The 18,294-nt window shown below is 40.5% G+C and overlaps 1 long non-coding RNA gene across 1 annotated transcript; it reads right to left on the bottom strand.

Moving 5' to 3' along the window:
* Positions 1-1,195: 1,195 nt before the first annotated feature.
* On the bottom strand, positions 1,196-6,487 carry LOC125107560 (uncharacterized). Its single transcript, XR_007129594.1, has 3 exons — positions 6,315-6,487; positions 5,292-5,358; positions 1,196-1,612 (listed from the first exon to the last, which is right to left on the bottom strand). It is a non-coding gene; the product is annotated as an uncharacterized LOC125107560 (long non-coding RNA).
* Positions 6,488-18,294: the final 11,807 nt, after the last annotated feature.

Genomic DNA, 18,294 nt, shown 5'->3' with positions numbered 1-18,294 from the left:
TATTTTTTGCTTTAATTGCTAAATACAGATTTTGATTTCCTAATACCTTTTGTTTTCTATGCATATGAATCTCAGTTTGTATGATTTCTGTATATTATGTGGCTCTTATAGCTATTTGAAATAGTGTGATCATAGAGTGTGATCAAACAACGTGTCAATGTCACAAGAGGGAAACGCATAGAACTGGAGTCTCCCTGCATTTCATAGTGTTATTGATTTAACAGTAATCTCATTAACTGTACTACTTTCCACAGCAACCACAAATGTTACTTCATATTGCTAAGCAGAGAAACTGTCCTTTGGAAATTAGTACAGATAATTTTCAGAAAGGACACAGTCATTGTGAAGTATGTTTTAGCTAGAAGCTAAAGCAAATAAAAAAACTACAAATGAACCAATGAAAAAGAGAAGCATTTGCAAAATAAGTCTTATGATGCACTTAGGGAAGAGCTGTCTGACATTTCCTTTTGCTTTTATAATAATATACTATTTGGTTGACCAGCTGCCAGCCAGCCCCTAACGACTTCATATCCTGTTTTCCAATTATAGGACTACAAATTAATACATCTCCAGTGTTGAGCAATGACATTTCGAATCATTTAACTAACTCCTTCACACAGGTTCCCTTCCTTTATCAGCATCATAAAAAGGAGACTGACGGCAGCATTTCTAGTCACTGAGAAGAGTGGCCTAATAGGCTGATGAGTCATGAACTCAATTCTTTTCTGTTGCCCAGCATTTCAAGCAAAGCCGAAAGGTTGAAAAAAATAAACCATATGTTTTGTAAACAGCCAAAGAAATGTGGTGGTAGGTTAACTCTGTTATTAGAGCTAGGATGAAAAATCACTTGTTCACTGTATTTTAAAATTAAAGAAACCACTGCATAACCATGAAGGTCAAGTGTATGTGATCAGGTAGATCAGTGATATGCGTTACCTGACAGATACACTGAAAATCATCCAGATCCACAAAAATTTTAGAATTGTTTCCTCTTTGAAAATTGCCTCACAAGCAGTTTATTTTATTTTATTTTATTTTTATTTTTTTAAAGATTTTATTTATTTATTTGACAGAGAGAGATCACAAGTAGATGGAGAGGCAGGCAGAGAGAGAGAGAGAGAGAGGGAAGCAGGCTCCCTGCTGAGCAGAGAGCCCGATGCGGGCCTCGATCCCAGGACCCTGAGATCATGACCTGAGCCGAAGGCAGCGGCTTAACCCACTGAGCCACCCAGGCGCCCACGAGCAGTTTATTTTAAACCACTCTTAAAATACTACTGTAAAATACTACTGTATTTTAATAATTTAAAAAAGATGATGTTAGGTTATTAAGTTAAATTTTTTGTGTTGCTACTATTGTAACATTTGATGACTGAAGAGTATGAACATGCTTCTGTGCTCCACAGCTGATAGGACTGGTGCAGTCTGTTGGGACTTCTGTTGTTAGGACTTTGACTGTTGGGTTGGGCATTATGGGAGAAATAATGCATTACTTACTAAATTCTTCTTGCTGGGGTGATGCTTTCAAAGGAACTCAGACTTAAGCTCCCTTTTTCTGAGATTTGAATGGTCAAAGAGGCAATCCAAAATCTCATCTCCCCTTTCCTTCCCTGTTCTAGAAGAAAGCACATTGTCAAACATTTTTCCCCCTAGGGGATAAGGTCTTATCATGACTGGCAGCAGTCATATACACAAATGACATTAAATTTGGTTCTTTGATGTGTTATCTCTAAACGTGGTCACATGTAGAGTCTCAGTGATACAACAGATCCTCCAACTTCAAATGTGCATCTTCTTACTGGATTACATCATGATGAATTAATATTTTTTTAATAAACCCTGTCATTATCCTGTGAATATGACATTGTTTTGTGGGGTTTGGGGTGGGCAGAGTGCTAAAAGCATTACTTTGCCAAATGTTAACATTAATTTTTGTAACCCCATTCAGGTATATCTTCCTCTTTAGTGACAAGAGGCTTAAAAAACAAAACAGGGGCGCCTGGATGGCTCAGTTGGTTAAGCAACTGCCTTCGGCTCAGGTCATGATCCTTGAGTCCTGGGGCCAAGTCCACATCGGGCTTCCTGCTCAGAGGGGAGTCTGCTTCTCCCTCTGACCTCTCCCCTCTCAAGCCCCCTCTCTCTCATTCTCTCTCTCACTCTCAAATAAATACATAAAAATCTTAAAAAAAAAATAGAAAGTTTTTTAAAAAAGAGGCTAGAAAAACAAAAAACAAAACCAAACCAGAAAAAAAGAAAGAATGAAAAGAAAATGGCTCTTTCTTGGTCTCTGAGAGGCTTTGAGAATAAAAACAAAAAAAAGATTGATGACCTAAATGACTTTTTCCCCCAGACATAACTATGTTTTTTAGAGGAATAAAGAAGGTCAAGGGAAGAGTCTTACACAGCAGTTAGGGAGGAGAAGTTGGAACTAAAAACATACATAAAGGAAAGAAAAGAAAGAAGAGAAAGGACTAAAGATACCAAAATAAAACATTAGCTAGCCATGATTTCAAGAAGAGTTGTTCACCTTTTGATTATCCAAGCATTGACTAGGACACACTTGAGTATTTCATTCTCTCTTGTTTAACTTGGGAAGGTCCTCTTTCAGCAAAACACAAAGGCATTTAGTGCTTGGACCCCAAACAGTATTCTCAAGCTTAACACCAGGGAAACTATTTTCCTTCCTGTAAAGTCCTTTATCAAACATCCAAATTTTAAGTTGTAAGTAGTGATACTTGTTCTCCAGGTGATCCCAATACATGATAAAAATATGCATGTTTATATTTGAATAGGGGGCAATATCTTCACCTAAAGAAATTCATTTTGGGGTAGTGGTATTCAGATTATCCAGGACATAAATGAAGTTGCTCTACTATCCTCAGAGCACAAAATAACTCTACCTGTGCATAAAACAAATGTTGCTTTGGGCCCACATGTTAAAATAAATCATTTAAAGCTGCAACAAATTGGATGGTAGGCAAGTAAGTGTGACTATGATTGCATACAACCAGGCCGGAATGGCATGGTTTCAGTTTGCTGAAATAAGGACAAGATTGAAAGGAAATTTGCCACTTTTTTTTCCCCAAACATAGACAAGCTTTGTTCTTTTTTGCTCTTTTTGCATTTGACCTTGAATGATTACAAGAATGGCTACAAAACCTCTAAAAATTAAAGCTCATTTTACTACAAAGGACTTTTCATGCGGTAGCTTTAATGTTGAACTTAAATTGAACAAGATTCTAGGCTGCAAACTGTTATTAACTTTCTTGGTGGTTTTATGGATGTGGATTAATTTTGTACCTCAATTTCTCTTCCAATTGTAGATAGTTTCAATCTGTGGGTTATGGTATGGGAACAGAGACCATTAATAAAACCTATGGTAACATGTTTTCATAAAGCTTCCCTCTTTATAAGATATGATAATATTACTGTGCATATTATACTGATGTGGCTGAAGCATGTATTCTCTTTTCTTACACAGCTATCATTTTTTTTGTTTGTTTTTTAGATTTTATTTTATTTATTTATTTGACAGAGAGAGAGATCACAAGTAGGCAGAGAGGCAGGCAGAGAGAGAGGGGGAAGCAGGCCCCCGTTGAGCAGAGAGCCCGACATGGGGCTCGATCCCAGGACCCTAAGATCATGACCCGAGCCAAAGGCAGAGGCTTAACCCACAGAGCCACCCAGGCGCCCCCTCACAGCTACCATTTGTTAACTGAAGTTAGATTATTTAGGTTAGTTGGCAACCCTAAGGGATTACATGAATTATGTATTGGTGAAACTATCACTGAGGTGGGGAGTTGAGGCACTACTTTCAGCCCCGATTATGTATCACCAGATATGTATCTGAAAAATGTGTAAATGCACAGTGTTGTCCATAGAACAAAATGTATAGGTAACAGCAGTGACCGATGGCTCTTGGAAGCCAATCCTCTTTCTCTTTTTTTGTGGGGACATGTGGCTGGGACACTTAGTAGGCTTAATTAATTGAACAATTGGATATTAAAATGAAAGGAAATTAAACAGAAAGCATTTTGTTCATCTTTAGTTAAGAACATGAGTGACATTTACCTCTAGGAAGATTTGTTGGAGGGAGCAGAACAAATTTATTGCTTAAGTGATCAAGTATATGAGGCTGTATAAGGGTTTCACTTAGACCCTGCCAAGTCCAATTGGATAGTTATTGGATTGAATCTCTACCTACTTCTGGAAAGGTCTTCAGAATTAAAGAGCAGTTTGGCCAGTAGAAGAGTAAGAATACCAAGTGTCCCAGAAGCTGGCAAGGGAGTGACCAAGGCTCTGTGATTACTTTTACTATCTCACGGAGCTCTAGCCCAGCAGCTTCCCATAAAGGTTCAAAGTTATCAACATGTGGGTGACTTAGAGCAGTCACATCAGTCGAAGTTTATGTCTGATCTATCCCATCTATCCCATGACATAGTAATTCCTTTTTTTTTCAATCTAGGATTTTCCTTCTAATTCTCTCAAAGCATCAGGCAAATATTTAGTGATCTGCCTGACAGCTGACAAAAAGGATACCAGAAAAAATGTGTTTTGTACGGTGCCTGGGTGGTGCAGTCGCTGGAGGGCCCGACTCTTGATTTCTGCCCGGGTCATGATCTCAGGGTCTTGAGAGTGAGATCTGCCCTGTAATTGCCTTTCTCCTTCACCCTCTCCCTCTGCCTCTCGCACCCATCCCCATGGGCTCTCCCCCACTCTCAAGTAAATAAATAAAAAGATGTATCTTATACATTGATAGTGGGTGGGAGGGGGCACAGGAGAGGAGGTCCATGATCCTTTGCACTGAGAGCCCTCAGGCCTGGGTGCCTTAGACTGCTCTCTATGCAATAATGCAGGTGGCATGTGATGGCAGAAAGGGCCTAACTTTCCGGTCTGAGAGGTCTGGCTCTGCATTCTACAACACTCTCTTAACTAACCTTGTGGCATCACACATGTTGCATAACCACGGTTTCTTCCTCTGTAAAACAGGCACGGTAACGCTCACTTGTTGTACACGTTACATGTGATGTGTATAACACGTCTGGTGCTCGGCAAGCTCTTAACTCTTCACACAAGTTATAACAGTTCTTTTATCTTTAATTTGATCTATTCTGTCACATGAAGAGTAAATGCCCACAAATTCTGGCCTGGGGCATTTGCCGTGTTCAGTAGAATTTCTCAGCTGTGTATAGATCACAGTCCTAAGTCGACTTTTTTTTTTTCTTCTTCTAAGTCGACTCTTTTTAAAACCCCAATGACAAGGCATCACAATGAAAAAAAAATTCTTGTTTTACCTGCGATACATTTGTTCATCTGTGGTCAAGCTCTTAGCCAATCTCTTGCAAGATTTCTTTGAAAGTCCTGAAAGAAAGAATTCATTTAGTATTTTTCACTTGATCACTCACATTTTATGTATTTTAGGAGTAATCAACGTCTGGAATTAACATTTATTTAAACAGTTTATTTTTTTTAAAGCCAACTGATGACTCTTGCTTGCACTTTTTTCTTTCCTTTTCTTTTCTTTTTTTAAGATTTTATTTATTTTATTTGACGGACGGAGAGAGTACAAGCAGGGGGAGCAGCAGGCAGAGGGAGAGGGAGAAGCAGGCTCCCTGCTGAGCAAAGAACCAAATGCAGGGCTGGACCCCATGTCCCTGGGATCATGACCTGAGCCAAAGGCAGACGCTTAATGGACTGAACCACCTAGGTGCCCCTGGCACTTTTTTCTGACATGACTTGGTCCAGCTGCTGGGTGATAGCCCTGGGACCAACCTCTCCCTCTCATAGCCTTCTCTGGAGGAGCTGGCCCCGCTGACCTCTGCTGGGCTCCCTGGGGTCAGGCCACTGTCTGGCCCTCTCCTGCTCTCTCTGGGCTGTCCGTTCTCCCTGGCCCACTCCAGCTGCTTCCCATTCATTTCCTGGCTTCCTCGCTTGCAGAGGGCTTGGGAATTCTTCCCAAGTGAAGCAGTGATCAGCATTCTTCACAGCTGGCAGTTTTCCTGCCAAATGGGAGTCTTCCTCTTGCCGCATCCGCACCTGTCTGCAGCTGAATGGCTTCTGGATGTGTCTGTCCATGGCAGCTAGAGCTCAGAGCACAGGGACGAGGGCGCAAGCATGGGAGCTGAATTCCTGCCCTCAGCAGCAGGGGAGGTGACGGAGGACACACTTCATTCAGGGAAATAGAAATCGCCCATGTCCTAACTTCCCCCCAGAGGTGCACCGGAAGGGGGAGCACCCCCCCATTCCTGCTCTGCCCTGTTCCTATTTCCACAAATGAGAGCACTAAGAAAGGTCGGCAGAGCCTGGAATCAACTCACCAGGGTTAAATCATGGAAAACACCGGAGGTTCGGACAGGAAATAGGGGCCAAGAGGAGTTTCAGATAGTCGACAAAAACCAGAAGCTCCTGAACCTTCTCCTCTATGGTAAGTGGAGCCGGCCACCGCCTGATAATGATTTCGGTGCCTCTCTAGGTGTCCTCCGATGGCTTCACACAGGGCCTGGAATTCTAGTTCCTGGCCTGACTTCCTCTTTCCAGTAAAAGCAGGGTGTGGTGCAGCATTTTCCAGAGTGTTCTGTGGAACAATAATCCCCTGAGATGCTCCTTGAGGAAAGGTTTCCATGGCTGAATAACATTGTGCAATGTTGTGGGTGCTGTAGCTTGCTCCAGAAGATTCGCGGGAGTGCATTTGTATGTCAGAGGCTCTCGGAAGTTCTGCTTTGCCCAGAGCCTCGGAAACTTACTGGACCACAACATGCTTCTTTTAAGTAACACCTAATAACAACCAGTAAAATTAATGTTCAATGGACATACTGTTCCTTCAACCCGCCAAGACACACCCACCTCAGGATCTTTGTCCTTGCTGTTCCCTCTGGCTGGAATGCTGTTTCTGTGGATGTTCACATAACTCTTCCCCTGGTCTCCTCAGATCTCTGCGGAACGGATGTTTTTCAGGACAATCCTATCTAAAGGGGCTCCTTCTTTTGCCCCCATCCATCTTTCTGTTTATCCCTTTATCCTGCTTCATTATTTTTTTCTTAGCACTTATAACTATCCAACATTACAAATTGTTTGTTATTACATAAGAATTAATTTGTTTTCAATAAGTCTTTTGTAACAGAAATGGAAGTTTCATGTTGGCAGAGACATTGCTTCTCTCTCCGACATGAAATCAGCTCTGGAATGGCGAAGCCGGCACTCAACCGAGAGCTGTTGGATGAACAAAACAGTGGAAAAGAGAAAGGGGTCTCAAGGCAGAACACCTGGCACCCATCCCTGACTCTACCCCTTTCTTTCTTGATGTGACCTTGAGCAGATCCTCTCATTGCTTAGACCCTTGATTTTTTTTTTAATATAAAACAAGGAGAAATAATACTCGTCTTGCTTCTGTTACAGGAACATGAGGAGGAACAAATGAGGGCTTGACAAGGACGATGCTTTGTCAGCTGCCAGGGGCCGCTTAGTCCCTTCAGGCTGCTGTAACAAGAATACCACTGACTGGATGGATGACTTATATTAACAACAGAAATTTATCTCTCAGAATTCTGGAGGTCAGGAAGTCCAAGGTCAGGGCACTGACAGATCCTGGGTCTGATGAGAGCCTGCTTCCTGGTTCATAGGTGGCTTTTTGCCGCATCCTCACATGGCAGAAGTACAGAGGGCTGTCTCTGGGGTCCATTCTCGAAGGGCACTGATCTTGTTCATAACGGATCCACCCTCCTGACCTAATCACCTCCCAAAGTCCCCACCTCCAAATACCATCACGGGGGGTGGGTGTAGGTTTCAGCATGTGAATTTTGGAGGTTCACACATATTCAGACCATAGCAGAGGCTGAGCACAGGCAGGGTGTAGTTATCAAAGGCAAAATGCAGAAAAGGAAAGGCAAGTAGCCCCCATAGTAGAGACCAGATTGTCTGGGAGTGTGAGGATGGGTCATTTTGACAGAAGGTGGGGACAGAGTAGGAAAAACCCAGAAGAGGTAGTACAGCGTAGGGAGGAAACATCCCTGAGTACAGTCCACAATCTCAGGGAACTGGGAGGCAGCCTTAAGAAAGGGAAAGAAAGATGCACTGGTGAACATTACCATGCCTCTGATACTCACCTTTTTAAACAAAGTTGATTTAATCCGCGTGAAAACTCTATGGGGTAAGCACAGTCTAGGTTTTATTTGTGAGGACACGGAGGCAGACGGAGTGTCAATGCTATACCCATGGCCACATAGGAAGTGAGAGTCCAGATCTCCGTGCTGATCTGAGGCTGTGTGACAATGCAGTCTGGGCTCCCGCAGAGACCAGTGGGGCTGCTCCTCCCCCTGTTGGGATGAGGCTCTGTAAGAGCAAGGTCAGGGTTAACCAGGGAACACCTGGCAGCCTCTTCCTCAGCTGTGTGCAGGAAAAGAGCTTAAGCTGGGGAAGAGTTTATGCTGAGATATAGGACCACGCACGGGGGTGGCTGTAGTAGGGGGGCAAGGGAAGGAAAGAGAATGGTAGGACATTGTTAGGATGTAGGCCCAGTTTTGACATTGTTGTTGGCGGAAATGTGCATCTGTGTTGCAAAGGAAATTGTAGAGACTGGGGAGCATGGAGACTACCGCTAGCCTTGTTTACTTGTGTTATTTTCTGTTGCTAGGGCTGATTTCTTCTCATATCTTGTTTCTCTTTATTTTTTTAAATCACGTGTTGATATTACTGTTTGCCTTAACTAGTTATCTGTGTGTCTCCATCTGAGTCCAACTAAAAATCATAAAGGACTTCAGTAACAAATCTGGGAATTGAAACAATAGAAAGAGATCTAATTTTCTTCTCTATGTTACCAATGTTTGCCTAATGAGGATTTTAATCAACTTTGAAAAACCTTGATTTATTTGGGTGTTAAATTCATGAAAGGCAGCCCAGCAATCCAGCGGCTAGACCCAATACATGAGAGTCACCTGCGCTCAAGACACTGGGAATTTTGGCCTTAAAATAGGGGACCATGGTTAGAAATAAAATCTTGACAATTCTAGAATATTGGATAGCTGACACCTCTGGGATAACATGAGCATGATTAAAGTGATTTCTATTTCATAGAGCTCATTTTCCTTATAAGTTGTCTGAGTGTGAGTGGGTTAGGGAAGTTTTGGCTCTGTGTATAAAGTGGTAAATCTAAACAATGATCAGGGTAATTCAGCCCTAAAACCCTTTTCTTAAAATAAATTGATCAGTGATATTTAGAGGTGAGAATGGGAACGGGGACGTGTTTTTTCCTCTCATGTTTTCTTTGAATCATGCTTTCAGTTTTCTAGTTCAAGTGAAAGGACTGTGTGTGGCGGGGGCGGGCGGGGAGAGAGCATTCCAAACTTTGTGAAGTTTCCCTCCTAGCTTTCTCTACTCGTGTGCTCCCCGCTCTCTGTTCCAGCGTGATAATCATGGGCGCAGTGTAGACAATGACTTAGGGATGGAAATGCTGACAGCAGACTCAGCATTTGAATTCTGGCTTCGCTACTTTCTTCTGGGTTTGGTACATTTTTTAACCTCTCTGTTTCTGTTTCCTCATCTGCAAACAAAGAGAATAACAGTCCTTATATCTTACGGTTGTGTTGAAATAAATTTCTAGGCCCAAGGTAGGGCCATTCCTGCCCAAGGTGTCCCATCAGCAAACCCAAACTTAGAGTGCTTTTGTGTCTCTGTAAATGGTTCTGCTTGACCAAAACCAGTATATTCAGTCAGCCAGCCCCAAACCCTGGCCAAGCCAACTCCGGGCCTTCTTACCCCAAACCAGTTGACTATGTGGCCTGAGACAATCAGATATTTTCTATTTTTCTCTTTCTAGTTCTTTATTCTTCATCTTGTAAAAGTTTCTTGCCTTCTTCCCCCTTTTTGCTAGCCTCAGGAGACTGTCCACTTCACGAAGTGTTAAATTCCTTGTTTCACCTAAATTGTCCTCTTTCATCATTTTTCTAGACAGGCAGATTCCATGAGATAATGTATATGGAGTAACTGGTACCTGGTCCACACTCAGTCAATATTTGTCAGGGTTATTTTTAACACTAACAACCTCTCCGTTCTCTGTGAGGATATGCCTTTCTTGAGGAAAAGAATGATTTTACTCACGTTGTGATCCTCATGATATCTTGAACACAGTAGGTGTTTAATAACTGTCTATGTAAGGGAACAGAATCCACATGTTAATGATACTCAGTGTGTTGTGTCTGACCCTCAGGCTTCTCGAAAAGATGCCTGTCAGGAGGCAGGTTGAGTGTTTGAATGCTCCACTGCCCTAAAAGAAAATTCATGGTGTATTTCTCAATATCTTAGACATTCAGATGTCACCTTATTTTTTAAACATACACTACTTAGTTTGCATCCTACTGTTCTGTCGTCTTCCCAGGGCGCCTGATTTTTACAGAGCTGGTAGGGGCCCTGGGTGCATGAAGAGACTCATGGTTGTGGAAACCAGACGACTAAAGTTCCAAGCAGCGTGGCTGGGAAAATGGTCATTTCTGTTTTGTCTGGGTTGCATTCTTGCACTTGCTTTTTCATGAGGTGGTAAAACAGAGGCAGAGAGAAAACTGATTAGGTGAGTCATCTCTATTATTATTAATAGCTTTGGAAGCCATTTTGGGCATTTGCTAAGGAGAACAGCTTCCCTCCCCTGGGAAACTGAGCCCAGCGTGCTTCAGCTGCTGCAACACCCCTCTTTGCAAGGGGCCCTGGCCCAAGAAACAAGGCTCTTTGCCACCATCCTCCTCCTCCAGTTAGCCCCCCTCTCAGCTCCCTGCTGAAGCTGAAGGAGATGCTCACCCCTCCTGCATTGTTCTTTGGGCCCTCTGTTCCCTCTGCTCCCCAAGCTTCTCCTGGTGTCCTTTTATTCTGGGTTAGGAGGAGAGTGTGTTCTCTTTCTTTCCGTTCCTTTGCAAATGAAAGAGCTCAGTGTAAAACATTTTTGTAAGCTCTGAATAAATTCAGTCTGAATTTAAAAAAAATCGATCATTCTCTGTCCACGTGGGATGTACAATCTGTGGCACTGACTGCAGAGATCATTTAGGTCCCGCAGATCAAACTACACAAACAGCATTTCATTGCAGAGAGATGGCAAAAATGGACCTTATTAAGAAGCACTGTGAGGATAAAACGTGATTAAAGCAAGTAGGAGGAAATTACTAGTCAAGAAAGGAGAGGGGGGGCCTGATCATAGAAATACAGGCCCAGCTGAATTAATTCTATGGGCATTTGTTTATCATAATTGAGCATAAACATTTGAGTAACAATCACACCTCCAAATTATGTGAAAATTATGCTCCTTTCAACGGCATAAAACAGTTTACATGCTCATGATCAACTTAGCCAGGGCACATGTAATGATGTGAAAGCGAAGATAGTCATGTAATATTTCCATTTTTAAAAAAGTCATTTTTTCCTTTATTTATATTTACTTGTCAATTTCAAAGAAATCAGAATTCATTATATCACATAAATAAAATATCCAAAGGCAGGAGCTCCTGCTGTTTTGGCAAGTTACCCTATATTTAGAAATTCTAGGTGACTTTCCGATAAATGTATTTCCCTTAGAAAAGCCATCCTGGGGCACCTGGGTGGCTCAATGGGTTAAAGCCTCTGCCTCAGCTCAGGTCATTATCTCCGGGTCCTGGGATCGAGTCCTGCATTGGGCTTTCTGCTCATCAGGGAGCCTGCTTCCCCCTCTCTGCTTATAATAAATCAAATAAATAAATAAAATCTTAAAAAAAAAAAAAAGAAAAGCCATCCTCACCATCTAACCTAAGTGGATAGAGGAGAGGCTGTTTCTAATGAAACGCAGGAATTCCTGATGTCATCTTGTGTGTGGCAATCTCTCAAGAGAGGAGGATCAGAAAATGCAAAACCCCTCGGTATACCGAGCAACTTGAAAGAAATGTGTCAAAAGCTCACTACAAGCCGTCGCAGTTTGCAGCACAATACGATCCTATAGAAAGTGAAAAGGTCCGCTCTTCTCTGTAGGTAACTTGCCCTTGGAAGCCGGTGGTGACAAACCTCACAGATCAACAGCCTCCCCTTTGAGCAAATGTGGGAAACCACTTGTTAGTTCCTCCCCTCTAAGCACCCCCTCCCTGTGGCTCCACTTTGTTTTCAAACTATTTTCTTTTTGATAAAGGCTCAGAAATGCACGAACCCTCCTGAGGTCTAGTCCAACTCACAGTGGCCCCAAGATAAGAATTGGGGCATCGTGTGACATAAGGTGGGGGAACGTTACTTTATTACCAGTTTGCACCAGAATTTCTCTCCGAAAGGGGGATGTATTTACTTTGAAAAGGACCCTGATAGGCGCAGGGAGAGGAGAAGGGAGCCCCCGAGGGGCTAAGGGTGTGGGCGGAATGTTTCTGAGACAAAGGGAGCAACTGGGCAGGAACTTCCCAGCCCAGCAAATCGAGAGATCGAGCTGGGCTGCAGTCAATGGGAGGGCGGAAAGCGGCTTCCCTCTGTCCTGGCGCTTCCTCTCCTCCCTCCCGCACAAATCTCAGCTGAAATGAAGGAACCGGTTTCATATTTGGTGGACGTGGTTTGTTTGTTTTTGTTTTGTTTTGTTTTTTTCAACTTGCATCAGGAGGGCTTGTGTGCAGATCAGCGGAGTAGGACTTAACTTGTATAGACCCAAGCAGAGAAAAACCTCTGAGAATAAGTATTTAGCAATTTATAAAAACAAAACAAAACAAAACAAAACAAAAACCGTAGGGAGGCCTCTAGACACAGATCTGGATGGGTTTACTGAAATCTTTGAGGGGTTAAGAGGGGGGTAAGAGAGACTTTTATGGCATGTTGGTCCAGCTACTTTATGGGAAACCTCTACTTTGTGATACCATCTTCATTGGTGGAAAGCTACTGTGTGTCTTAAGCTACTTCATGGGCAAGTACCTGGAAACATGATTCTATAAACACCTAGCATTATCGTTGATTCTGGAGTCTTTGAACTGGCTAGACTTCAAAATGATCTTAGTTTAAGAGGCTGGTTGATGGAAAATAATGATTCTTGCATAGAATAACAAAGGACTTGAAGATCCTAGTCTTAGAATTCATAAACATCCAACACCACCAGTTTTTCTGACATCAATTCAGAATCCTTGAGAATGAGGAAAGAATTCAGAAACAGATAAATCAGATACCTAATATTCCCAAGGGATTTGTGGTTAGCCAAGGTTGCTAAGGTATAGGTGAAGATAAGTCAAGATATTTGACCCTTTGCACATGACCATCATATCTGTGCTAGGATCAAATCTAGCGTACTACTGTGTAAACCAAGAAACAAAAATATATTTGACAATGTTTTACGGTGTGTTTTAGAATTTTAGAGGTATAAAAAATTAATGGTACATCACCTAAAGAAATGATTCAATGTCATCAGATACTTCTTCCAACTGGAATGCTCTGATCCAGAGTTTCAGATTGCATCACCTCCTGTGAGATGCCTTCCCTGACCACCCCTTACAAAGTTTTCCCTTACACATCACTCTGGATTTTCTTCACAACACTTATCACCACCAGAAACAATCTGTTCTTTTTTTTTTTTTTTTTTTTTTTAAACCTGCTTTTGGTCTGTCTGCCAACCATTGCAATATGAAGACCAGGAAAGCAGAGAGTTGATGTTCCTTGTTCATTGCTTCTCAAGCTCTAGGATTGATGCCTGGCACCTAATCAGAGCTCAGTAAATATTTGTTGGATCATCTAATGAATTTTACTCAGCCTTTAATCTACAGATTATCAGAATCCTCACAGACTACTACAAATATAGTGTGGTTATTATTATAAAGAAATACATACTGAAGGATTCTTTAGCTGGTGTTTTGATCTAATTCCTTTTTATTATCATCTTAATCTTGGATCATGTAAATGATGATCACATTATACCCATCAGGATATTTTGTAAGAAAGAAATTCAGAATCATAGGAGCAATTTGGCAGTAACTTCCCAGTGCAGTTGGGAAGTGATACACTGGAAGTAGATCTTAAAGATTCAATTAAATGATATAACAGTACAGTTCAGTTTTCATTTGGAGGAATGTTTTGATGTTCAATTTTAGCTTTAGGTTAATAGCAGTATAAGATTACATTCTTGGGTCATTAGAAGGATGACTTTACTTTTTTTTAATATTAAAAAATGCAGTGGTGGAAGCTAGATAGCAATTCCTAGTCACAAGACTTAGCAAGATTTAATATTACTTTTGATTTCAAATTTATTTGAAAATATAATTATGACCAGGGGACGTATAAATATCTTCAAAATGAGAACAAATAACAAGAATGTTCTTTAGCTCCATGCTACGGATAATTAAAAGAAGATATATTTCAGGATAGAAATGTACTATTTTGAGAGAGACTGTTTTTCTCCTTTATACCTTATTGCTTTGATTTTTTTTGAGGATCTTATTTGTTATGTGTTGTCATAGGAGTCTTGTTTTATAATGTAACTAGACTTGTTAAACATAAAAATATTAATTTTATTCTATGCATATTATTTTCTCCATCCTCATATAAGAACAATAACAGAAGCCTGCTGAATTAAACTGAATGCAGAAAAGAAATTTCCAAAATTTCCTCTATAGAATTGGTGTGTGCATACATACTACTGGCAGAGTAAAGAAAGAACTATTTTCAGGTGTTTATATATGTGCAAATTGTTTTGGTTTTGTTTCCCCAAAAAGGCATTTTATTTATCTATTTTTTCCATAACAAATTACCAGAAAATTTAGTGGCTTGAAGCAATGATAAACATTTATCTCTCACAGTTTCTGTGAGGACTTAGGGACCAGCTAATGTTCTGCTGGGCAGTCCTTCATGAAGTTGCAGTCAAGATGTTGGCCAGGGTTGCAGTCATCTGAAGGTTTGACTGGGGCTAAGGAATCTGCTTCCAAGATGGTGCACTCACATGTCTGGAAACTATGTGCTGCTTGTTTACAGGAGACCTTGTTTCCTCATGATGTGTACTTCTCCATGGGGCTGTTTGAGTGTCTTCATAACATAGTAGTTGACTTTTCCCAGAGCAAATGATTCAAGTAAGCAATGTAGAAGTTTTTATGATTTTTTATGATCTTGCCTCAGAAGTCACACCATCACCTCCATCACATTCTACAAGTCACACAAACTAACCTTTATACAATGTGGGAAGGAACTATGTGAAGGCATAAATATCAGGAGATAAGAATAATTGGGGGATCATCCTGGATGCTAACTATCACAGTGAGACATAGCAAGGTTATCTTAAAATCTACCATTGTTATGAATTTTGAATTGATTATCCATGTTCACTAAAACCTGCTTTGCAAATTATGGAGTGGTGATAAAAAAAAATGGAAATAGTAGGGCACCTGGGTGGCTCAGTGGGTTAAGCCACTGCCTTCGGCTCGGGTCATGATCTCAGGGTCCTGGGATCGAGTCCCGCATCGGGCTCTCTGCTCAGCGGGGAGCCTGCTTCCCTCTCTCTCTTTGCCTGCCTCTCTGTCTACTTGTGGTCTCTCTCTGTCAAATAAATAAATAAAAATCTTAAAAAAATGGAAATAGTATTTAACAAAAAGGCCTGATAAGTGTATAAATAACATTTCCCACCAAATATTATGAATAACATATATCATCACATTGGATAAGGCAAATAAGTAATTATTATTGAATCTGTTTCATTGAACATGGGTAATCAATTCAAAATTCGTAAGATGAAGAATATTTTGGTGGGAAATGAGATCATATCATTGAAAAGAAAAAAAATGGATGAAAGGAAAGATCAGGAAAAAAAAATGATAGGATCGAAAGAAAGAATCCAGAGAAAGTAGTAGAAAAAGAGAAAGGAAAGGAAAGGGGAAAACAAGGATGAGAAAAGACAAACAGAAATAATAGCAGAAGATATAGAAGACAAAGCTACAGAAGTAAGTGTCAAAAGAAAAGGAAGAGGAAAGTAGAGGAAAAAGAGATGATTTGTGCAAAAGGCAAAGGAAGGAAAGGGAGAAAAGATCATGAGAATGGGAGAGAGTTTATTTTATTTTAAAGAATTATTTATTTATTTAAGAGAGAGAGAGTGGGGGAGGAGCAGAAAGAGAAGGAGAGAGAGTGTCTCAAGCAGACACTCCACTGAGCATGGAGCCTGACACTGGGCTTTATCTCACAGCCCTGAGATCATGAGCTGAGCTGAAATGAGTCCAACGCTCAACTGACTGAGCCACCCAGGCACCCCAAGGGAAGGAGAGTTTAAAAAGGAAAAAAAGAGATTAGCCTTCTCCCTCCTTTCCTCTGCTGGTATTTTGATCCTTCACCACCTCAGATCAGGGCCAGGGACTTGCAGCCTTTCTGTAGGTTTTCTTCCCGTTTCTCAGCTTCTCTAGAGTTTCCTTTAAGACCTGGTCCTCAGAACCGTGGTTTTTAGCTTGTTGTGCAGACTAGGTTGGCGAAGTGTTTCTGGAGAGAATAATGGAATGACCATTTTATTTAATATTCAAGTTGTTCTTGTTAAGGACATACTATCTTGCTGGATAATATTTTTCTTAAAGTATTGAAAAATTGTCATTTATCTGAAGAAAAAAAAAAAGAAAAAGAAAAAACCCCAGACATAAGCAAATAATTTTCTGAGAGATTTTGCGCAAATTGTTTTGTTTTCTGTAGAAGTTATTACCGTACTTGTATTTGGTTCCCTTTGTGTTTCTGCAGATTAGTATAGTTTATATATTTTTTTCTTTTTGGGTTTTTGGTTCAGGGTTTACTTTAATTCAGTTTCCTGATTCAATTCATGTTTCTGTGATTAAAGGAAAATTCTGGTTTAAAAAGTAGTCAGATGGCTGCTTTCTTTAGCCCAGACTTCTTTTTCTTCTTTAGAAGAACATTACATAATTTGTCTTTCAATAATGTTTAACTTATTGATTTAAGGAAAGTTTGACTAAGCAATTTTCATATATTGAAATATTAAATAAGCAAATGGATAATCTGTTTTTTAAAATATATTCTCCATGTACTTTTTAAAAAAAGATTTATGTATTTATTTTAGAGAGATTGAGGCAGAGGGTGAGACAATCTCAAGCAGTCTCCATGCCCAGCCAAGCCTGACATGGGGCTCAATCCCAGGACCCTGAGATCATGACCTGGGCCAAAATCAAGAGTCAGATGCTCAACCAACTGATCCTCCCAGAGACCCCTCCCTGATGTACTTTCTGATGTACAAGTTAACTCACAAAGGTAAAGGTTTCCATGCTAATTCAAACTGTGGTGTCCTCTCTTCTTCCTTTTCCATTTCATTGATTTTTTTGTTTGTTTGTTTGAGTCTGCGTTTGTAGGTGAATATGAGTGAGCTGAGGACAGTTAATTAACAAGCATTTATTGCCTATCCATTATATACATAATGAATCAAAAAATAGACATAACACTTAACAAAGCATCTGGGGTGAAATAAGAGAAAAAATATGTTCACGGTTCTGGGGAAACTTAGAATGTAAATAGGTAGAAACAGAGTGAATGAGAACAAACTTGAGATGACATATGAAATGTGAAACAGTTTAGAACATATTAACTATATCACGAATAGGAGAATACAGAGTGAATGATCAGAGCAGAACTGGGCCAGTCTTAGAAAACTGTCTTCAGTTGGAGAATATTGAACCAAAATTTGAAATTGGATTTGGTCCAGTATTAATGGAAATGGGTGAGATTTCCATGGTGTGGTGGGAAGTATGGGGGCCAGGGGTAGCTTAGTGTGTAAAAAGGATTGCCAGTGAAGGTAAACATATCTCTAGTGACTTGGGAAATGATTTAAAGACGTGAATCTGGAAAGATAAAATTAAATGCACAATCTGTGACCCAAATTTTTTTAAACGAATCCTTTCAAAATGTTACAGAAGGCTTGTTGTTTGAGAAGAACTGTGTATTTGTTCTGTATGAAACAGTTTGAAATGATGATAATGGATAACAGAGCTTAAATAAATGACAAGTAGCAAAAAATATATGATTTTTTATCACATACCTAACAGATGAGTGTACAATATGAATGTCTTATTTCTCTAAGCTGACAAGTAATTGAAATAATGTGGACACTTTTGGACTCTGTATTGCTCAGATGTGCAGATGTACACATAGAAGTCTGCTGTGATGAGCTCTTGGAGTCTGAAGACTAGACTTCAAATCCCATTCTATTGATTAAGACTGCTCTACCTTTGGAAAAGTTGCTTAAATACATTCAAACTCAGTGTCACAGGGGTCGCTGAGGATCAAACAAGACAATGTATGTGAAATTACCTAGCATATGTTAGGCACTCGATGTACTTTTACTTCTTTATTGTTTTCCCTGAGAAGCAG

Source organism: Lutra lutra, chromosome 8, assembly GCF_902655055.1.
Source record: "Lutra lutra chromosome 8, mLutLut1.2, whole genome shotgun sequence".
Taxonomy (NCBI): Eukaryota; Metazoa; Chordata; class Mammalia; order Carnivora; family Mustelidae; genus Lutra; species Lutra lutra.
The sequence above is the reverse complement of the archived record's forward strand: the minus strand, read 5'-3'. Positions and strand labels throughout refer to the sequence as shown.